Source organism: Suricata suricatta, chromosome 7 (assembly GCF_006229205.1).
Source record: "Suricata suricatta isolate VVHF042 chromosome 7, meerkat_22Aug2017_6uvM2_HiC, whole genome shotgun sequence".
Lineage (NCBI taxonomy): Eukaryota > Metazoa > Chordata > Mammalia > Carnivora > Herpestidae > Suricata > Suricata suricatta.
The window spans coordinates 122,555,668-122,579,795 of NC_043706.1; the positions used below are offsets into that span (position 1 = coordinate 122,555,668).

The 24,128-nt window shown below is 36.8% G+C and overlaps 1 long non-coding RNA gene across 4 annotated transcripts in view; it reads left to right on the forward strand.

Annotated features, from left to right (window-relative positions):
* LOC115296821 overlaps positions 1-23,342 on the forward strand; it is a 60,503-nt gene extending 37,161 nt beyond the window's left edge. For 2 of the 4 annotated variants that reach the window (XR_003911074.1, XR_003911073.1), the window contains 3 exons: positions 11,351-11,478; positions 14,280-14,339; positions 22,797-23,342. This is a non-coding gene — a long non-coding RNA (uncharacterized LOC115296821). Of the gene's footprint in view, positions 1-11,350; positions 11,479-14,279; positions 14,340-21,983; positions 22,039-22,796 lie in introns of all 4 variants that reach the window. The other 2 variants (XR_003911075.1, XR_003911076.1) reach the window with 2 other exon arrangements.
* The last annotated feature ends 786 nt before the right edge of the window (positions 23,343-24,128 follow it).

Sequence of the window (24,128 nt, forward strand, 5' to 3'; positions counted from 1 at the left end):
ATTTGTAAATTCTATAGCTAGTAGATTGTGTGATAGAAAAAGATTTTGAAGATACAAGTCCTGGCTTTGTCACTAGCTCTGTGACCCTAAATGGGCTACTTACTCTAAGGGGAAAATTATCCGGTGAGATTCCTGAGAGGGCATGAGACTCTAGTGAGAATATAATGATATAGAATACTAACGCCCTTTGCAGAGTAATATAGTTATAGTGCTGAAACCAATAATTCTCATCCATTAAATTACAAAATCAGAAGACAATTTCTCATTCTCTTACATACTTTGTCTTTGGCGCCTAATTAGCAAACATTCATAACTACTGTAGACAAACAGGTCCAGGCTTAGGCAGTTTTTATTTATTAATTTGTTTGTTTGTTTAAAGATTTATTTTTTTTAAACCATTTTATTTTTTTTATAGTTTACAAGAGAAACAGAGCATAAGTGGGAGAGGGGCAGAGAGAGAGGGAGACACAGAATCTGAAGCAGGCTCCAGGCTCTGAGCTGTCAGCACAGAGTCCGATGCGGGGCTCGAACCCACGAACCGTGAGATCTGACCTGGGCCGAAGTCGGCCACTTAACTGACTGAGCCACCCAGGCGCCCCTTTATTTTTATTTTTAATGTTTATTTTTGTGAGAAGAGGGAGAGGCAGAGAGAGAGGGAGACACAGAATCTGAAGCAGACTCCAAGTTCTGAGCTGTCAGCACAGAGATAGATGTGGAGCTTGAACTTGTGAACCATGAGATCACAACCTGATCTGAAGTCAGAAGCTTAACCAACTGAGCCCACCTAGGCGCCCCTAAAGATTTATTTATTTTTTTACCTGAACCGAAGGCAGAGACTTAACCTATTGAGCCATCCAGGTGCCCCGGCCAGTTTGTAAAATAAAGAATTAGGTGGTAGGTATGTTCACGCTCCTCTGTGTTCTTAAGTCTAGCTCTGCTTCCTCTGGACCCTGTAGACTGAAACCCACCTTGAGTGTGATTGTTCTGAACAGTACAAATCAAGATACAAGAATGGGGTGCCTGGATGACTCAGTCAGTTAAGCATCCAACTTACAGTTTTTGGGTTTGAGCCCTGAGTCAGGCTCCGCACTGACAGTTTGGAACATTCCACAGTTCTGTCAGGTGATCTCCTCACACTTCTGGCTGACTCATCCGTATATGCATAGGATGCCTATGTCTTATACCATATCGCCCACAAAACCTCTTACTCAAAGATGCACCCATATCTTATTCTTTAACTCACAGGAAATCATTGGCATACTTCAATTCTGAGCAATATCTTTTTCTTCCTGTGAGATAGAGCCTATAAAGAGTCATGTGTTTTTCTCATTATCCCCCAGGTACTATTTCTGAAATGAGTATCTGACACATTGTTTCCTGAGAGGGTCCCTATCCTTTCGACAATTAAAATCAAACTCTCTTAGCAAAATTAAGTCTTTCATGACTGTCCCCAAAAATTTCTCAGCATGATCTTTTACCAATTCTTTCTGTACTCTACAATCTAGCTGTAAGCATCTCCTTACATTTCATTGAATGGATCTGGAGTCATTTTATTAAGAATATACAAACACTGAAAACAACTAATGTTCACTAACAGATGAATAAATAAACACATTGAGATATATTCATACAAAAGAGCTATCAATCAGAGACAAAAAGAAGAAAACTACTGATATGCACAACAATGTGGATGAGCTCAAAGATATGAGTGAAAGAGGCCAGAAATGAAAGAGTAACAACTGTATGATTTCTGTGTAAGAGGTTTGGGGAGAAGCACAAATTATCTGAACTGATAGAGGTCAGAACGGAAGTTGCCTGGTGCACCTGGGTGGCTCAATAGGTTAATCATCTGACTTCAGCTCAGGTCATGATCTCGGGGTTCATTGAGTTCAAGCATCTTACTGGGCTCTGTGCTGACAGCTCAGAGCTTGGATCCTGCTTTGCATTCTGTGTCTCCCTCTCTCTGCTCCTCCCCTGATTGTGCTCTCTCTCTGTCTTTCTCTCTCAAAGAATGAGTAAACATTAAAAAAGAAAAAGAAGTTGTCTCTACTCAGTGGGAGAGATTGGTTGCAAAGGAGCAAGAAGGACTTTTCCTAGGAAGATCAAAATATGCTATATCTTGATTGGGTATGGGTCACATGGATGTAATAATTTATCAAGACTCATTGAATTGTACATTTAGACTGTGCATTTATGCACTTCACTGCACATAAATTAAATTTCAATTTAGGAAGAAAATTGAGAGACTTCAGATTAGAAAAAAAAAAAAAATACTGGTCTAAGAAGAGTAATAAGAGTATCTGACTTTGCCCAAGCACTTGTTCTGTGCTAAAACCATTACTATTATCTTATTGAACTGAATCTTCCTTTGCTAATGCATTTTGCTGGGTGGTATCTCCTATAAAATGCTCAGGCGATAGTGGCTATTATTATAAAGGTGTAAAATATGTGGAAATATTTTTAGGATAAGGGTGTTATAGTACAAACTTCAGGGTAGCCGGTCACAAAATAAATTTTTCTTACTTTTTTATATCCAAAGGGGATAATATAATTGCAATGATGCTATAATATCCTTTATGGAATTTGTTTTCATAGCATGCTGGGGGTTTTTTTTCCCAAATTTTTATCTTTGGTACTTCAATTTCTGATACCTACTAAAAACTTGGGATGTACTTTTACTTGCAACAGTAAAATGAAAAACTGACTAAAACTAAAGAGGTCAGGACAGTTGAACCAATTTGACTAGCTTTTATAAAAAGCTTAAAGAAATAACCTTCTGAGGCTAGGAATGCCTTTTTCTCTTGAAATGAAAAAGGCATCATAAAAGGACATTTATTGGGCTCATAAAATTCAAATGAATATATTATTACCAAGTTTCACAATATTAAAAGACAGATGATGGAAGGAGAAATAAAATACATGAAAGCAAACTGAAATTGATCATCAAAAATGCCAGAAATAAGAACCTGAAAAAATTCCCTGGCAAACCAATTAGAATTATATTACAGTTCAAATGATTACCATAAAATCCAATATAATTTAATATGAGATTTCATTTTTCTATTTTCTCAAGCAAATGCAGAACTTAGCCAAGTATACTTAAAATTCTTGTCATTTATCAAATGTCTGGTAACCTACAATAAATCAAATTCTGAAGTGGTTATGTGATGTAGTTATAGTAAGATTCTGGTTAATTTGACTAAATTTATGTGCCCTTCATTCATTTTTTATCTAGCAACAAAAAATGAACAAAAAGCTATCTTTTGTATCTCAAATGCTAATCATCATTTGCTCTGTCATTACATGTCTCTTATAATCATTTGAGTTCCATAAAATGAAAACAGAAGCCAAGTATAATTTTCATTGTTTCTTTGACCGATATTAACTATGAAGTATCCTGAGAAATTGCAACTATCTAGAAAATCATGCCTCAGGTAGGCTTCCAACCAACAAAATACTTTCTTTTCCTCTACATTAGCAGTCTTTTGTCATTTAAGTGCTGTTAAAGGAGCAATCATTTCTTTTAAGTACAGGACTATAGAGTTATTCTACACCTTACCACACACTGGCTGATATTTTTTTAAGCGATGCAGTAACAATATTATTTGTTTTATTAATTCTCTTCATGAAATAAAAGCTTACTCAAGATAACATAAAGCAAAACAGTAAAGATGAACTTTTTAAAATTAAATACTATTTTTAGAGCAGTTTTAGGTTGATAAAAGCATTCAGCAGAAAGTACAGTTTCCATAAAGTCACTTTCTAACCGCCCCCCCCCCGCCGCCAGTTTCCACTTTTAGTAACATATTGCATTGGTGTGATACATTTGTTACAATTGATGGACAAATATTTATACATTAGTATTAATTAAGTCCATAGTTTACATTAGATTCTGTGAATGGATGTCATACATTCATCATTATAGTACTATACAGTAAAGTTTCACCTACACATCCTTCTCCCTAACCCCTGGTAACCACTCATCTTTTTAGTCTCTCTACAGTTTTGCTTTGTCTATAAAGTCATATGTTTGGAGTCATATAATATGCAACCTTTTTAGATTGGCTTCTTTCACTTAACAATATGCATTTAAAGATCCTCTGTATCTTGACAGCTCATTTTTTTTAATCACTGAAAAATATTCCATTAAATGGATGCACCACAGTTTATCCATTCACCTACTGAAAGATATTTTGGTTGCTTCTAAGTTTGGGTAATTACAAATAAAACACTATAATAAACATTTGTGTGCAAGTTGGGTGTGGACATAAGTTTTCAACTAAATACCACAGAGCACAATTATGGGATTGGATGGCAAAATTATGTTTAGTTTTCTAAGAAACTTTCAAGCTCTCTTCCAAGTTGACTGGCCATTGTGTGTTCCAACCAAAAATGAATGAGAATTCTTGTTACTCCACATCACCATAAGCCTTAGGCATCATTGGCATCTTTTATTTTTGCCATGTAATTGGTGTAATGTTATCTTGTTTTTATTTGCTATTGCTGACTGACATACGATGTTGAGCATCTTTCCATTTGCTTATTTGTACCAGGGGGTTCACTGGTTAACTCTACCAAATAATATAAAATAGAATTCTGTTTCAGAATATAGAAGCAGAGAGAATACTCCTTAATTCTTTCTATGAGTTCTCATTATCTTCATACAAAATAGGCAAAAACATCATAAAAAAGAAATGCTGGAGACCAATATCTCCCACGAACATAAATTGAGAAATTCTCAAGAAAGCATTAACAGGTTGAATCCAGCCATATATAAAACCAAGTGAGATTTATTTTAGCTATCCAAGACTAGTTCATTCAAAATTCAATTAATGCAATCCACTATATCAATAGGCTAAACAAGAAAAATTATATAATCATATTAATAGATACAAAGAAAGCATTTTATGCTGTCCCGCACCTGTTCATGATGCAAACTCAGCAAAATAGGTCATGTTCTTCCTCGTCTTCAATGTTGCTCCATGTTGTTTTCCATGACAGCCCTTAGCTTATTAATCACAGTTACTTTCAGTTACCAGTATGATCATTTCTACCACACCTGAGTCTGGTTTCAATGTTTGCTTTATCTCTTCAGAGTGTGTTTTGTTGTTGTTGTTGTTGTTGTTGTTTGCCTTTTAACATGGCTTGTGATTTTTTATGGAAGTCAGACATGATGTGTCAGATAAAAAGAACTGAGATGTGAGTCTTTATGTTTATAGCTAAGAGTTAGGTTGTGTTTACTGATTCTTTAGTTGTGGCCTTTGAGGCTAAGTTCCATCTAATTACTTTGTTTTTGTTGCCTCTCTTGTCCTTGGGCTTCTGTTCAGACACCTCCTTCAGTAGGTTCTGAGCCTTGTGATTCTTTCAGCTATAACCCCTTCTATAGGAACCATATTCTCATGGTGGGACGGTGAGGGTGAAGGAAGGCATTCTATAATCCAATGTTAAGTCTTAAGCTTTTGGGAGCCTATATCTCCTGGCCGTGACCTTCACAAGTCCTTCTCAGGTTTGTTTCCTCGCACTTGGTGAGATGGAAAGGCTAGAGAGGCCAGAGTTGGCATTTTTCTTTCCCAAGATTGGCTAGGGTCTGGCAAAATCCAAATTTAATCTCTCGTAAGATAATGTCCCTTGATGGACGGCCTTTGTTTTGGAGACCAGCTCTAGATTATTTGAAACTGGTTACTTTCCCTCTTCTTCTGCCAGAAGCATGAGGGAATTTTTCTCTGATCTTCTCCCAAGAACCAGATGGGGTTTCTGGAGATAAAACTTAAGAAGTGTGGGCCCTCACTACACTCCCCCCAAAACACCCAGCTCCCCTAGGAGTTTTCATCTCCCAAACTCGTCCACATTCAGCTTCCAGCAGCAAGTCCATTCCTCTTTAAGCATTCCTGTCGGGCTCGTACCCTGGCTTCTGCTGCCTGTAAGCAGGGCTTCTCTTTATCTACTTATTTTTCCAGTTTGGGTCTTGTTATTTTAGTCTTCTGATGGATTTTATTCATGTTTGGTTTATTCACCTTTATATTGTTTTGAGGATGGAAGTGATCATTCCCAAGCTCCTTAGATATTGGACCAGAAAGTAGAAGTCAAGAAGAGTTTTTAAAACACTGACTATGTTCAGTTTTATACAAATAAATCAAATGTAAAGAAAACATTCCTTTCTATTCCCAAAACATAAGAGAAAATGTCAAATTGTACTTTTAGAGTCAAAAACTTTTTTCTGAAAGCTGCTGATCTTTTAGCTTGTCTAAAGCTTTCTTCTAACTTAAAATGAGAGGGGTAAGAGTGTGTGCAACATTTACAAATTATCCAGATAAATTATTCCATAGAGATCTTTGACCCACAGTGTTATTTTAATGCTATGAAAATTTCAAAATATTGTGAATCAAGTATTAAAGATGATTAGGGTCATAATTATGTGATTATTAGTAACATAGTTATTATATCTACTGCTACAAAGTAAGCAGTTATTTAGATAGAATATAAATATATGGAACAGATAAATAAACATACTACCTAAATAAGCAAAAGGTTGTTTTGTTATTAGAGACTCAGAAAAATTATTTTACAAATGCCAAAAAAATTGTACTAAACCTTATTGATGTGATATAACAGATTTTAAATCTCAACGTTCATGTTAAGTAAGGTAGTAAAGAAAATCCTTAGAGTACTTAATACTCCTGAGGCTCTGCATTTACAACTAGTTCAGGATTGACCCATTTCTCAAAAGAAAAATATTTTCCAATTACATTTCCCCTGGGTTGCAGCCTGAAACCAATATGGCCCCAAACAAACAAAACATCAGCAATACCAAAAGAAATTATTGACATAGGATATTGTCTGACTTCCCCTCAGCTTTACCTTCTGTTCACCCCAACCCTGACATTCACTTCCTAGAGGAGTCCTTGAAGTCAAGGTTCTAGTCTTCTAGACTAGAATATAGGTTCTAGATCAGAGAAAGTTCTAGCTGTTAGAAAGAATGAGCTTTCTCAGAATCCAAGGCAGATGGGAGGAGATGGGCTAGACTCAGTGGAAAGGGGGCAGAGGCTTTGATGGATTAGCAAGTGAGAGATTCAAGAAGCGAATACACCAGGGAAGTGAGTGAATCTGGGCTAGAGGAAGAACATTTTGGAAAACAAAAAAACAAAAAAAAAATTGCTGGAGTAATATTTCTGATTTTCTTAATGTTGTAAAAATTAGAATTCCTTTTAATGTTTTAATTGCTGGATTATTCCCTTAAGCAATAAGCATTTTCTTATTTCTCCTTCATATTTTTCCTCTTGATTTCATTTTCCCCACTTGGTGTCACATAATCTTTCTACTCATGTTGGCAACAAAACATATAGAAAGCAATTGTCTCGACTGGCTTATCAATTTTCTCTCCTAAACCTATACCCCTCAGATTTTCATCCCAACACTCCACCAAAACTACTCATGTCACTGGTGCCATGACTTCTACACTGCTAAATCCTGTGATCATTTCCTAGCTATCATCTTATTTGAACTGTTAGAGGCATTTGCACAAAAATTGTGGCTTCCTCCTTGATTTGTTTTTGTTGTTGTTGCTTCCAGCACATCCCACCTCCTTACATTTTAGTATTTTGTAGCTGTTTGCACATTTTCTGAAGTTTGCTCGTTTCTCCTCTTTTTCTCCAAGTTCTTAATGTTGAAAATTTCCAGAAATCAGTCTTTGATCTTGTTCTCTTCTCCATTCAAACTCCCTCTCTTGGTGCCCAGAGACGATCAGAGAAAGAAAGAAAAGGAGAAAGAAGACAGAAAGAAAGACAGAATGATAAAGGAAGGGAGTAAGGAACAAAGAAAAAGAGAGGGAGAAAGGAATGAAGAAAGAAAAGAGCGGAGTGAGGGTAGGAAAAGAAAGCTTGCATTAATCAAAATTTACCATTCAGCTTTGGTAAATAAAATACTGTATTATTGATGCAGATGAGGAATAAAAGACTAAGAATACTAAAAAAGAAGAAGAAGAAGAAGAAGAAGAAGAAGAAGAAGAAGAAGAAGAAGAGAAGAAAAGAAAAGAAAAGAAAAAAAGAAAAAGCTGGGGGCTCCTGGGTGGCTCAGTTGGTTAAGCATCAGCCTCTGTTTCAGCTCAGGTCATGATCAAATGTTTTTGTGGGTTCAAGCCACATGTCAGGCTCTATGCTTACAGTGCGGAGCCTGCTTGGGATTCTCTCTCTCTCTCCCTCTCTCTCTCCCCCTGCCCTGCTTGCACTGTCTTCACCTCTCTCAAAATAAATAAATAAGCTTAAAAATTTTTTTAAGAAAAAGCTATACGTAGTTTGCTGTATTTGAGATATAGAATTGAAAATCAATGCAGCCTATTAAAAAACTGGAATGGGATTGTCCACACAGAAAAAATAAAATTAATTTCTTACCTCATACTAAACACAAAAGTAGATCCCAAATACCTTAAACCTTCAAATATAAAATAGAAACTAAATCTTTAAAAAAACTGAGGTTGTCTTTATGTCTTTGGCATAAGAAAAGATTACTTAAGGATGTGACAAAAGTATAAATCATAGTCGGGGACTGTAGTAAAATTATTTTTGGTTTCTGCACAAATAGAGCTTCTGGACTAAAACACAAGATATGGACGTTAAATTATGACTGACTAGTCAGTGAAAACTCCAGAGATCTCCCTCCCTTGAGGCATGTGTTCACATTTCAAGAAAGGGATGACACCCAGCACCATGGAGACATCCTACGGGTTGTAAACTCAAAGACACTAGTCTTAGCTTCTCCCTGGAGATGTTTATTTACATTCTAAAGGGCAAAAACCCAAGGATCCTTATCTATGGGTTCAAAGGAAAGTTTATTTACCCTAGGGAGATGAAGTTTCTCTTTGTCTCTCAAGGGAGGGGAGAGCTGTCCCTTTCCTGGATAAACTTTTAGATTCTTACTTTATGGTTCCTTGCCCATGGAGTGGACACCAGTTTAGGTAGATTGACATCAGGTCTTCACTGAATCACCCCAGAAAGGGGAAATTGGAGTGAGCACATAGCAGAATTATTACTGTAGGTAAGCGATAAGTAATTTGACCCTGACCCAGGAACCTTGTGTCTACTTTCAGGACAATACAAATAGTATAGAGTTTTAAAATCTGATGACAAAGCAGAAATGATTGATAATCTTGACAATATTAAAATTTATTTTTCTTGTAGAATAAAAGACATTATAAATAAGTTGGAAAAAGAGATACTCGGTTCTGGGTAAACTGTTAATTATGAGTGAAAAAGAGAGATATTAACAAGTGTAGCCATAACAAAAACTTCTATGCTGTAAAAGACATTATCCATAAAGCTACAAATAAAGCTGAACCACTGACACTCTGTGGCTGTATATTAGTATCATCTTGAGATGTTTTCAAAATTACTGATTCCCAAGGCTACCCTAGACTAATTAATTCAGCATATTTGGGGTGGAACTGACCTTTAATATATAAAAAGAAATACATAAAAATCCTATGAAAAAATAAGGCTAATATAATAATGAGAAAAATATATGTTAGCAGTTCACAGAAAATAATGTAAAAATATTTCTAATCTGGGATACCTGGGTGGCTCATTTGGTTCAGCGTCCACCTTGGGCTCAGGTTATGATCTCACAATTTGTGGGTTCAAGCCCTGAGTAGGGCTCTGGGCTGACGGCTCAAAGCCTGGAGCCTGCTTCAGATTCTATGTCACCCTCTCTCTCTGCCCCTCCCCGCTCATGCTTTCTCTTTCCCTCTTCCTCTCTCTCTATCAAAAATAAACATTTAAAAAATATTTCCAATCTTGCTAAAAATCAAAGAAATGCAAATTAAACGCAGTATAATTTTTATCCGTTACATAGAGAAGAGTAGCAAGCTGGATAATACCCAGCATTTTTAAAAATGTTTATTTATTTTTTGAGAAAGAGAGCGAGAGAGGGACTACAGAGTGAGAGCAGGGGAGTGGCAGTGAGAGACAGGGAGACATAGAACTGGAAGCAGGCTCTGGGCTCTGAGCAGTGAGCACATAGCCTGACAGGGGCCTCGAACTTACAAACTGTGAGATCATGATCTGAGCTGAAGTCAGACGCTTAACCTACTGAGCCACCCAGGTGCCCCGATAATACCCAACTCAACCAACTGAGCCATCCTGGTGCCCCTATAGACACTTGAAATGTTCTCAAATTCTCACATCATTTTTTACAAAAGACTGGATGCAAAAGAACAGTGGCCTCTGCAAAAGAAGATGGTATAGTAATATAATTAGTGTCGGCACAATATGTAGAGTAACAAAAAGTGATGCATTCATGCGTGTGCATATTCAAGAATTAATATTCTTATATGCAATTTCTTTTAAGTCTTTATTTAATTATCTTTGAATTTCCCAACCTTAAATCACTTGTGCACTAAATAAGAGCGCTTTGGTTTATGTGCATAATCTTTACCATTGTAACAAGAAGCTGGAATTAGAATTAACTGAATACACCACACCATCTAAAGAACCGGGGCTATATAAAAAACTGGGAAAGATATAGAAAGTAAGTTGCTAATTAAAAAATCCAAAAAACAACTTGTATAATATTAGATAGACTATGTCCCCCAATTGTTTGTCTTGAGAAAATGATATTCTCACAGACTAATACCTAGTAAGAAAAGGCTAAATAAAAACAGTCATCTAATTATAAATAGTGGTTTCTCTTGTTCTTAATTTTCTTTTTGCTTGATGTACTTTATTGTTTGAAAAATGATTTGTGAAAAAAACTGTTAGTATTTGTTTTCAAATAATCAATACGAGTGTGTAACAAAATTACCATTTTTTCGCTTTTCTAAAAATGCTTTGTACTACATTTATTAGTGTCAAGCTCATGAAATGTATTTCAGGTAAATGACATTTCCTTTCTCTACCACCTTTTGCATTTGGAGACTAATGGATGAGCACATAAAGTTGCAGGGCAGAGCCTTCGATTTTAAGCAACATGTCAGTCACTTAGATTGCTGATTAATTTTGGCTTGGCACCACTTATCATTTTAAATTGAGTGCCTGATGAAATAATCAGTCATCTGTGCCTGCTCAGAGAAATTAGCACACGTGTTTATTTGTCAAAATGTCAACGTGAGCCTTTAATCCATAAGTACTGTCCTGGGTCGCTTATGCCAACATTTTTCAACTTTAAGAGACGAATATTTTTAAAGCAAGGAGAAGCACACGTGCTTCTTAGAGCCAGGTCAGCTTTGAAAATCTTCCTCCTCTAGTCCTGATTAGAGATTCGGTAGGGCTGGAGCCACAGACTGATTGATGAGCTCCTCAAATTTTTCATCAAAAGCTAAAAAACTAAACAGTTTTTTTTCCCTTTTATCTTTTTTTTAAAGGCTATCAACATTCTTTTCATTAGCTGAATTATGGAACATTGCACAAATTGCTATTTTAGGTGTTAGGGGAATGAACCAGAAATTCTCCCTCTCACTGGGAGTAGGAAGTGGGGAGTGCTGAGCATCAGGTAAGCACTTTGAAATCAAACCAAATGGATAAATATGTACTAATAGTTATTGAGATTATTATCTGTGTAAAACTTTATCTCTGTATTATAAAGAAAGCCAGTGACAAAGACATACACGATTGACAGGCACAAATTACAATCAATCAAGATAACATGACTGAAAATAAAACAGCAATGTGATTAATCCACAAATAGGATCTAGAGTTTCAAATACTTTTTCGATAGTAGATGAAATTTTGGCTGATGCAATGTATTCTTCTAAGAATAATTTTATCACTAAAACTTGTATGTTTATTCAGTTGTCTCTTTGTGGTAAGCAAGTACAAGTTTTACCATTAACTAAATTGTATCCCCTGTATTTTATTTATTTTATTTTATTTTAAATGTTTTTTTAATTTATTTTTGAGAGACAACGTGAGCAGGGGAGGGTCAGAGAGAGAGAGAGATACAGAATCTGAAGCAGGCCCCAGGCTCTGAGCTAGCTGTCAGCACAGAGTCCGACGCAGGGCTCGAACCCACAAACCATGAGATCATGACATGAGCTGAAGCCGGATGCTTAACCAACTGAGTCACCCAGGCGCCCCTCCCCTGCATTTTAAATATTTTCTCATACAAAATGTATGCAGATAAAATGAAAATGAAGCTAAACAGGAACTTTGTAATAAATAATTTTCTGTATCTAGATGAATATACTTCCATAAGGGAAAAAAATTAAATACACTTAATCATCAAAAAGAATGAAATCTTACCATTTGCAATGACATGGATGGAGCTAGAGGGTATTAGGCTAAGCAAAATAAGTCGGTCAGAGAAAGACAAATACCACATAATTTCACTCATATGTAGAATTTAAGAAACAAAATAGATGAATAGAGGGGAAGGGGCAAAAAGAGAAGAAAACAAACCATAAAAAACTCTTAACTATAGAGAACAAACTGAGGGTTGCTAGGAGGGAGGTAGGCAGGGGATAGGCTAAATGGTTGATGGGTATTAAGGAGGGCACTTGTGATGAGCACTGGGTGTTATATGTAAGTGATGAATCACTAAATTCTACTCTTGAGACCAACACTACACTATATGTTAACTAACTAGAATCTAAATAAAAATTTAAAAAATTACAAATATCCCTTTATATGCTGCTTTAGCTGTATCCCACAATCTGATATGTTGTGTTTTCATTATCATTCAGTTCAAACGCTTTTAACTTCCCATGTAACTTATTCTTTTACTTGTGAGTATGGTAGCAAACAACTCAGGGAAAAGCTGATAGGTCAAGTAAGCTTTAACAAATTCATTATTGGTACAGTATCTTATTTCTAAAATGTCTATATATACTCACCCACCTCATATATTTATGATTAAATATTTATTGTAGAGTTTGGTTACTATTTCAATCAGAACTTCTTATCTTCCTTTGAGAAAAAAAACAAAACTCTTAGTTGCAACTCTCAGGCAATATTTTAAATTATTTCATACAAGGAAATGTAATGGCATTTTCACATGAAAAAAAAATGGCAAATTTGTTTATCCAGAGTACCAGATTTCCATAGTCTTTCCTTCCTAGAGAAACCCCCCTTCTCTGTGGGGAAAGGTCTTCCTTTCTAAAAGAAACAAATATGGAACACAGCTTCACCATCCAAATCAGTCAATCAACATGGTGACCAGTGCAGCACAGAGTCCGCAGACACATGTCTTCAGGTCTTTCACACATAGGCTACAAACGCCTTTTCTTTTTATTTGAATCATGCCTGTGAATAATTTTTTCCAGGAAAATAAAAAGCAGTCGTCATAGCTTAAACAAATCTGCTTAAACCCCTTGAAATCACAGTCAATTACTCTAGGTTTGTAAGTAGTGACATCTAATTAGAATGTTAAATTAAGTCCAGTAGTAATACTGCACTTGTTTATACATTCAAATTCATTCCAGTAAGTAAATTTAGCCAACAGAGATTATTTACTTTGTCACCACTTATAATAAAATCATGAAGGATACTTAGAGGTTAGATGAGAAGGAGCTAACTCTTCCAACGTCTGATTGAAAGATTCATTGAGACAACGGAGGAGGAAGAGTAGAAGGAGAAGAAGGGGAAGATGAGAAAGAGGGGGAATGGAGAGGGAAAAAAAGGAGGAGAAGAAAATTATACCAGGAGATCAAAAGTTCTGATTTTCTTGGAAACCAGCAATATTGGTCAATGTTTTGTTAGGCCTCGATGAATTTCCACTAATCAAAGCATAATTGAATTCCTAAAAACACACTAAGAAAAACCCACACATGTCCTACCCCAGTAATAGAGGACCTTCACCGGCCAGAAGTCACTGCAGGCAACCTGCATCTGTCTTACACCTTCCCAAGGTTCTGTGTGTTTCTCATGTTTGTAGTGAGAGATCTTCATATGCAGCAGCTTGGATTTATTAATTACAAATTATTTTGTGCTTCTTTGAAATAAAGCAGGGTTCACCTTGATCCTTTACAAAGTAAACTACTTGAACGTGAATATGTTCTATTTTTAAAGAGGTTCAGATATAGATACTGAATCTTTTTCTGTTCAACAGAAAGTCCTATTTTTATTATATAAATGAAGTATATTTATGTATTTCTTTCTACACCAATACCAATGCAAAATACTTGCTCTATGTCATTGTCTTCTACATGATATTATAATCACATGGGAGGCTAATCTTAAGTAAATTTGTGAAGTTTATTTTAGGTTACCAAGTTCCTTAATTTTATACAACTTGCAAAAATTTACCTCATAAATTGCAACACTGTCCTCTAATCCCACTGCAATTTACTTTTTCAGTGTATCCTGAACTTACAGCCTTACAGAGGAGTCAACTGTCAAGCCTGAAATGACTTCATGGTAGAGCAATAATTGTATAGCATGGCCTGTTGCATATAATCTTAGAAACTCCTCCCAAGGAACGGTATCTGGTGGATATAAAGGATGATGCCACCATGGGACATGGGGAATATTTAGGAGGCAGAGTGACATGTTGAATGGGTAAATTTTAACAGAGGAATAAAGGGGGGGGGGAATCAAAAAAGTGAATCCTGTCTAGAAGTGCAAGGCTAAGAAAAGGGCCCCAGATCTCAGAGACAGAGCAGGTAGAAATCCAAAGAAACAGTAAGAAAAGGAAGCAACGTGTCATTGAATATATGGCTTACGAAAGTAAATTGTTCTAGTATAAATATGCCCAAGTGGTGAATATACAATCTGTACAGGTTTTCATCTCACATGGCAAAGCAATTCACTCTTATTTTCTTATTTGGTTGAGTCTTTTCCCCCTCCTTAACTCTCCTGCCCTAAACTGTACCCACTGCATTTAGTGGTGCTGATTTCTGGCCACCGATTTGATTGCAGAATGTTACACCTTTTCTTTCTTCTCTCTCTTTTACCATAATGTTATTCATGAGGAAGAGTGATTAGATCTCAGGCAAGTGCAGAAGCCTCACTTCAAAAGCAAGATGAAAGTAATCTTTTCCTGAATTTTTCTTTTTGCCATAGTCCCTTTACATGGTCAAAAACCCCAAATCAAGTTTTATTATTAACAAAATACTGCTCAATAACTTTTCCTCTCTCACATGAAGCTTCTGTGCTTCATATTGTAAAAATGTGTTCTTTGTTATTTTTAATAAGAGAAAGAAAAGCTTACTGTTGAGTTAAAAATATTACTGCTTTTCATTACCAGTGGAAATGGGATTGGAAGAGGAACCAAAGAGCACAATGCCATATAAGAAGCCCCTATTTTTTATTCTCTTGTAGTTTAGAAAACAATTGTCAGGCAGAATTTTCTTCGAATGAACAAAACCTTACGGACTTAAATTCGTTGAGAGTCTGTGAATCATTCAAGTAAGTTATATTTCACAGTGCTAGAAATATCAAAAACAAGATGGCTAAATCCACTAATCATTCTTCAGTTTGGATCCTGCCCAAGCTCTGAATGAAATCAGAAATTATTTCTAGTTTAACTTTCATGACACTGGATTTCCTTTACTTGTTTTCCTTCATTGATGAAAATGACTATATCTGTGTCTTTTATTATAAACAACTATTTTGTCTTACTAAATATATACATATATATTGGTAAAGACTAGTTCGTGTTTAACCAAAGATGGCCTTAAAATGCAGTTTTGTTGATTCATTGCCATTCTTTCACAGGATGATTGACTGATACTTGGAATTTCTGTATCTGGAAAAAAGACCACCTCTCCCAGTTAAAGTCCCAAGTGAAAATAGCCATTTCTGGCAAATTATTTCACTGCTCGAGGTCTCCTTTTCCTTGTCTACATAACAAAGTGTTTCTATACCCTCCAAAGTGCTGTAGAAATTTTATATTCTATGATTCTATGTAAGATTCAACATCATCACCTCCCTTAACCCCTAAGATAGGTGATGTGCTGAATTAAAATTGCATAAAGCTACATAAATCCTTGAGTCTAGAGGCATTTTGAAGAATGAATTGAGTACAGAAACTGGAGAAGCGGATATTCTAAAGAATAAGATTGCATTAAAGTGGGGCCAAGGGTACCACAAACTTCACCCACTCTGTGTATTTGTTCAGACACAGTTTGAGCCCTGAGGGAAGAAATGACAGATGAAGGTCCAGAAAAGTTAGAAAGAGAAAACCTCACTTGCCAGGAATGCCTTACAGCCAGATATTCAACTCACTTTTTTACTTAGCTGTTTAATCTTTAAGCTCACTGAGGTCACCCTATTTTAGCATCTAATTTTCTCACCTCTCAGTACAAAAGAAGTCCCTTACTTGATTCCCAGAATGAATTGTCTCGGGCATCTCCCTTCACATCTGTAAACTATTGCCAGACTAACACCCCTCAAAATTATCATGTGTCATGACACTTTCCTTGTCCAGGAACTCCCGATTCTCTGAGAGTGAGACCTAATACTTTCTTTCCCCAACTTTGGAATATAATTTTGTACAAGTAACCATTATGTCACAGAAAGATTCATTTTCTAAATTTTCATGTACAAACTAAGAAGTTGGAATTTAGGGCAGCCTTCCCCTGTTGAAGTTCCAACTAGTGGAGCTGCAACACTGGTGTTTAGATGTGTTTCTTAGACAACATGTGCTTGTCTAGTGGTTAGGTTCTCAGTGAATGTGAGCACAGCTCTGTGGTCTCCCCCTGGTTAATGTGACGGAAAAGTATCCTGGTCCAAACTTTGAGGCAGACTAGAGAAGACGAGGAGATGGAATGAGGTCTCTTGTGGATGTCCCACAGATGGTAATGTAGGATGAAGAGGGGAAAGAAGCAACGTGAGCATGGTCAGGGACTGTCCTGTTGCAATATGTTGGTGGGGCAATGAAGGAGAAGGAAGATTGAGCTCTTGATGAAGCACCATCTGTGAATAGAGCAGCTAAGTATTTTTAAAATATCAAGTAAGAGGAGCACCTGGTTGGCTCAGTCAGTTAAGCGCCCAGCTCTTGATTTTGGCTCAGATCATGATTTCATGGTTCATGAAATCAAGCCCCACATCTGGCTTTCTGCTGACAGCATGATGCCTGCTTGGGATTCTCTCTCCTTCTCTCTCTCTCTCTCTCTCTCTCTCTCTCAGCCTCTTTCTCTTTCTCTCTCAAACTAAATACATATTTAAAAAATTTTTTTTAAATTTTAATGAAGTGAGAAAGGAAAGTAAATTTGTGTGTCAGAGAACATTTCCTACAATCACAGCAAAGATTAACAAAACTGCAGGGATAGCCCCACTGGGGATGTGTACTAGGGAACTACCTCAATTTCATTGCTAACTGGAGCACCCATTTCTGTCCTTTAAGGCGTATTCGAAGCTCCCTGAGCATCAGCAGAGTATAGGAGCTTCCTTTTCTATGTTTTTTTTCTCAATTTTCTGCTTGGCCATTTGATTCTTTGGTACAAATCCATTCATTCTTATCTCCGGTATTTCTGTATTCAAGCCTTAAATAGTTCTCCCAGCACAAAGATTATAAAATCTTAGTTATTGAATTGAAAAAAATGCCTTGAATCACAGGAAAGGGAAAAAAGGAGAGGAAAGTAGATATAGTTATGCCTCAGCTAGATTTTAATCACTTAGACATCAGGGATCATGTGTTATAGTTCTTCTGTCACCCCCATAGCACATGGCTCAGTGGTGCCAAAGAAGAGTTTGCTAAATCTGTTACAACCATTCATTGAATAAACAGAGCACTCACAAACATGTTAGACCCTGGGAAGGGGCAGACTCTACGAAGGATGCCCTGCTTTAAAGCACACTCCATCTGGTGAGAGAAACTGATGGCAAAGGAATGGGTTATGGTATGACATGATAAGAGCTAAAATCAAATAGAATAGAATATTTAGGAAGGCATCCAGGTCAGCTTGTGAGTAAATCAAGGCAGAGTTTTCAAAGGAGGTGATGTTTGAGCTGAGTTTTGAAGGATGAGTAGGAATGAGCTAGATAAAGGGATAGATGTATGTGTGTGTATATATATATGCACATATATATGTACCCAAGTATATGTATATGTATATGCGCACACACACACACACACACACACACACACACACAAGATTGACCCTATTTATATGAGTAAAAACTTGATAAGCAAACCCCAATGGGTTTGGTGAAGAAAGTGTGGCAACATATCATTACCCTTTAGGTCTGAGCATGTACCAGTAGTCTGTTTCTTGTCTATGATTTTGGAATCATTTTTCCTACTATAATTGTTATTGGAATTTCAGTGTAAAGTATGCATTTCATTGTTGAAGCCACAAGTGGAGTCTTTAGTACAGTGTAACCAAATCAACCAACAAAAAACACCTTTTGCTTTAAAACAGATCATTTTGGGGGCACCTGGGTGGCTTAGTCGGGTGAGTGTCCGACTTCGGCTCAGGTCATGATTTCACTGTTCGTGGGTTTGAGCCCCGCGTCAGGCTCTCTGCTTAGAGCTAGCTCAGAGCCTGAAGCCTGTCTTCTGATTCTGTGTCTCCCACTCTCTCTGACCCTCCCCTGGTCACACTGTCTCTCTGTCTCTCTCAAAAATAAATATGACACTAAAAATATTTAATAAAATAAAATAGGTCATTTTTTAAATTAGTTAGCAGAAGCAAATCTATACACAAAACAGTAAATGGGTTTCCAGCTAGATCATCAGAAATTCTCTCTTTCCTAATTTCTTCCACGTGTTGAGAAATGAAGGATTATTGAGGTGTCTGTTCACGGTCTTCTTTCTTACAGTTTTCGTTGTTCTACTGGCTCCAAGGTCTTTGTGGAAAGAGGCCAAAGTTGGCCTACCCTATGCCCAGACATTAGCTGTTGTGAAATGCTCCTCTGTTATTGCCTTGGCATAGGACGCTCATTTTTAATGCTGTTGACAATTTCTCCTAACCATTTGCATTGTAAAATATCCACCAGCAAACCAGATCTAGCAGCCTTTTCTTGGCCATACACAGTTGTCTTTGATCCTTTAAATGGTGGGGCTTGGATTTCCCCAAACTCTATTCAGGGGCTCTCCTGGCTTAGATTTGGTAATAATTTATTCTTTGTACAGATACTTGACTTAACGTTTTCCCACCCCATTCCTCTTGAACTACTTCTCCAAATGGGTCAAGGTCAGTCCCAAACCAAGACCAGTGACAAAGTCCTTTCAGTTCCCTTCAAGAGCATCTGTTTCCATTATTTCTCTCCTTGATTGCATTTTCCACTTCCCAGGATCCATTCACCTTTCCTTCTAACTGGAATTTAAGTTTATTTTCCTACCATCTCCAATACAGCCTCCATCATACACACAGCAGTTTGAATGTTTGAACCTATACATCCCCATTCATGTAATCTTCCATGGTAACTATATTAATGACCATTTAGTATGTTAAAATGAGAAGCCAACCCACTTCATCTTTCAACAAATATGTATTGAATACTGTGTGTTTTAGACACTGTCCTGAAAAGCACAAAATGTTGAGAATGCCATTATCCTCAATTATGCAAAAATTATCTACCTTTCATGTCAATATTGTGAGATGACAGAGCTTTAATTATGTATTCCTACCTAAGATTTGTTAAAATTAGTTAAAATCTGCAGGCATATCACTTACTTGGGACCGTTATACATTACCTTCTCTAATTAGAAATAATTCAGTTGATAATTAATATTTATATTATGCCTATTCACATATCATATAGAGAAAATATTTTTTCTTGTACAATAGAAGGCTTTATCAGTTAATTTAGTAAATATCTAATCCTAAAAAGAAGTAAATACTAATTCTAAGATAAGCTAATTTATTTACAAGGATTACTTTTATTTAAATATATTATCATCTCCAGCATCTGCTTGCTTTTTCCCTTAAAAATTATGAATTAGATATTTGCTCTCTGGTCTCTGGAATTTCTGGTATCATAAAAAAGTAACAAAGCATGGGATGCCTGGGTGTCTCAGTATGTTGGCATCCAATTTCAGCTCAGGTTATGATCTCACAGTTCATGAGTCTGAATCTGTATCGGGTTCTGTGCTGACAGCTCAGAGCCTGGAGCCTGCTTTGGATTCTGTCTCTCTCTCTCTCTCTCTAAGTTGCCCCCCACTTGCATTTTGTCTGTCTGTCTGTCTCTCTCTCTCTCTCAAAAATAAACATTAAAGGGGTGCCTGGGTGGCTCAGTCGGTTAAGCCTCCGGCTTCGGCTCAGGTCAGATCTCACCTTCATGGGTTCGAGCCCCGTGTCAGGCTCTGTGCTGACAGCTAGCTCAGAGCCTGGAGCCTGCTTCTGGTTCTGTGTCTCCTTCTCTCTCTGACCCTCCCCCTCTCATGCTGTGTCTCTCTCTGTAGCAAAAATAAATAAAAACATTTAAAAAAATTTTTTAAATAATAAACACTAAAAAAAAGGAAAAAAGTAACAAGGCATCATTTATCTCTGCAAATTAGTGTCCCTTACTTTTCTGTGCAGAGATGAGAAGATAATTAAAGCATGAAAGTGATCACCATTTAAAAATGAAAATGTTCTACAGCATTTTCACTTCCTTTCCAAATAATCTTTTAATCTGAACTCCTAAATTCCAGTTTGGGACAACTTTTCTTGTTTTCTCTTAAGGGTCAGTCACAGAAGTCATCTCACTCATTTTCACTCCTTCATTCAACTAAATTATGAGCCACACATAATTTTCTTTTTTGAAGTAGCCTCCATGCCCAGCGTAGGGCTTGAACTGGCCACCTGAAACTGAGAATTGCATTCTCTACTGGCTGAGCCAGCCAGGCGCCCTCACACATAATTTAAAGCAAAATTCTGGGAATCAAAAGAGAAGAGTTTTCATGTTTTATTAGCACTGCTATGAATTTAACTGCTCCTAGTTGGAAGGCATTGCATGTTACTTGGTAGATAGATAATTACAAAAATTATCATTTAGATTCTATCCAGATCTGCCTGATACCTTAATACACAGTGAAGTGAAAATTTTGTTAATTGTCACTGTTTTAAAAGGTGATAATTTAGGTAGTCTCCCGGAGGGATCATGTGGTCCCCTCAATTGGGAAGATGTGATACCAGTGCATACCTAAGGATGAATTCAGAGGTTGTCATGGCAACACCGAAATTTGGTGAACTGCTCAAAGGGGAAAATATACTCCTGTGACTCTCAGGAATGTGTGACTAATGGTTTCTGTGTGCAGGCCTCACTGATCAACTGGTCAGAAGATTGCAAACAAGGTGTAGTCAACTTCTTGGCTCTGTCCTTGGTTCTCTTGGCTTACGATTCTAAGACGCTGTGCTCCTTTTGACCTTTGTTTCACTCACTTTATCACCATTACTTTGAGCAGTTGGAAAATAATGTCCAATCCAGTCAATATCAAGATGGATTTTTGACTTAGTTAGTAACAGTGTGTAATTTAAAACATATAGATAGTTTAATGTTAAACACAAACTCGAGGACACCTGCAATGTATTCAGAGCACAGGAAATGATTTCCAAGGTTACTCCAACTGAACAACAGTTTGCTTATTTTTTAGGGTGTTGTTTGGTTTTGTTTTTTCTTTTCTGGGAAATGGAGAAATACCGTGAGACAAGTTATTTTATAGGCTCAAAACAGTTTAGAGTTGTAACCAAAAAAATGTTAATTGTTGATCTCACATCTGAGAAAATGCATACTTATAAATAAATGGCCTCACAAAGCAAAAAGTTAATTTCCTTTCCTACAAAACTCAGAAAAAAAGAGTAAAATGTTTTGTAGAAATTCAATTAGTGAGCCAACATCATCTATGCACTTTATTAGGTAATTTTTAGCTGTTTGTAGTGTGAATTTTAGAATACTTTCTAGAGCTTTTGAGAGTGTATCATTCTTGCTTTCTCATCAAATTATTTTTCAAAAAATCTCCAAATTTTGAAGCCCTGGGTGTTTACTATGAACTTGGTACTACCTGATCTGTCCTCAGAAAGCAAAATCAAGCAGGGTTGTTGGACTTTAACTCCAACAACTCTTAGTGTATAAGAGTTGTAAATATCACCTTTCATGTCAATATTGTAAATATCACTCTAAATATTTTTGGAGGAAAACAGAGACAAGATGCAGGCCGAGAGGAGAATGGAAACATAGGTAACACCGAGTAAGTACAGGAAGTAATGTATTCGCAGAACAGCCTGGGAAGGAATAAAGGGCTTTGAAGTGTAAGATCGGGGAGGGCTTGGTTTCAGGAAATGAAGTTAGAAAGGTAGGTTTGAACCCTGTGATTAAAGCATCGCATGTTTTAAGCAGGGGTGTGGTAGAAGCGGACTTGTAAGTCTAGCGACAGTGTGGAATGAGATTGAAATAGGGATCAGAGCTGGGGGGAAAGAGGGTCAATTACAGTGTCAATGAACAGTAAGATTCTCCATAGCTCCCCTCGCAAGTTCAAGCCAAATGCTTTTCAAAACAACGTCTCATTTCGTCTGCCAGTAGACTCCCTTCGGTCACTGTTAGCATCCCTATTCATAGACAGGAAAACTGAGGCACTGAAAGATAAAATAACTTCCCCCCCGAGGTCACACAACAGAAAAAGAGATTTGGAATCAAATCTGTCTGATTCCAGAGCTACACCCATTGAATAATTGTAAAGAAGACAATAATGAGTTAATGGTTTGGGGTTTTTTTAGCAGTACATCATACCTCTCCATCTCTGCTTTCTATAAACAGCATCCCTTTCATTAAACACTTTCATTAAAGTAGAAAAAGTAATGAATCCTTTGAAATGCTTTTAATTAATTTCTCAGGATAATAAAGAAACTGTGGTGCAGTCTAATGCAGACTCATTAACAAATATTAGGATATTATACTATTTTAGAAGCAGAAAAAGATTTATGGAGTATAATGTGTTTTTTCCCCTAGTTTTATCTTCTGATCTGCAGTGCCCAGCACAATGGACCAGGGAGACACACAGGTAATTGGATGTCAGCTAGAGCTCTCTCCTTTTTCACACATGAAGAACCTGAGATTCGCTTGGTCCTGTGTCTTGTTGCATAAAACTCGCAGCTTCTGACTTCAATGAGCCAAGGTCATTTTTATGAAGAGTTAATTTGTTTAAACAGAATACTTAAAGGAATAACACAGAGAACCAACATTATGAATGTGTACCTGCATATATAAGAACTCATCTAGAAAAGTATCGTCAGTAGATGGAACATAGTACGTAATGAACAGTCCGTGAAAACCACTTCGTTGCCACCAATGGGAAATTTTTTGGTTTTCAAATACATGAAAGCTGGCATCATGCAGAACAATTTTATAAGTTTCTGTACACATGCTATCATGTGGCATTTCTGAAACCTATTTACTGAAACACTTTGACTTGCCCTAGCTTTTTATGCCTATGCATTTACATAAAAATTTACACACAAGTGAAAATTGAAAATATAATAACTTGCCAATATCTGATTCTGTGGCCTGTGTTTTTGTTAGCTATTATATACCTTCTGGCTCCATTGGGCCACACTAAAAACTACCAGTAAAAGAAAAATGTTGTTGTTTACTTAAACATGAGACCTTTCTTCCCATAGATGACTTTGTTATATTCTCCACATATACAGTGTGTTACCAAGATATCTTTTGGCATAATCGTTATACATTTGCTATAGGTGGCACATAGGTTGGTGTCTTTAAAGTAACCAACCAAATAAGTCCCACTTTGCTCCCATGAAGTTCCCACAGAAGAAAGATTATATCTAAGCCCTAAGTAATTTTTTGCACTAGGACCTAGAAGTGAAGTTTATTAGTCAGTAGATTTCAGATTGCCAAATTAAGTAATAATGAAAGTTCTTCAACCCTCCAGCAGAGGGTGCACACTCATCAGGTTCTTTAGTAGCTGGTTGCTTCTTGGATGTTTTACCTTTGGTTGATCTGTAGGCAACAAGCCACTGCAGCAATGCTGTCAAAGCGTGGACCCCAAACTGGTTGCTGACAGCAAACTGTCTGTGGACAGACTGATACCACATAAGGAGCTGGAGCCAGAATATAAATCAACTATATGACTAAATGCACTATGTGCTGGAAAGGGGCAAGAATTTTTCAATGAAGGGAACAGTGCATTGATTTTCATTCTGGGGCAAGCCATCTAATCTTTGATCAGGACTTCAGAGAACTTCTTGCATAGCTCCTTTTCTTTCCTATGGAGAGCTGCAAGCTACTGGCCATGCTGAGGCTAGAAAGCAAAGCTAATGCCCC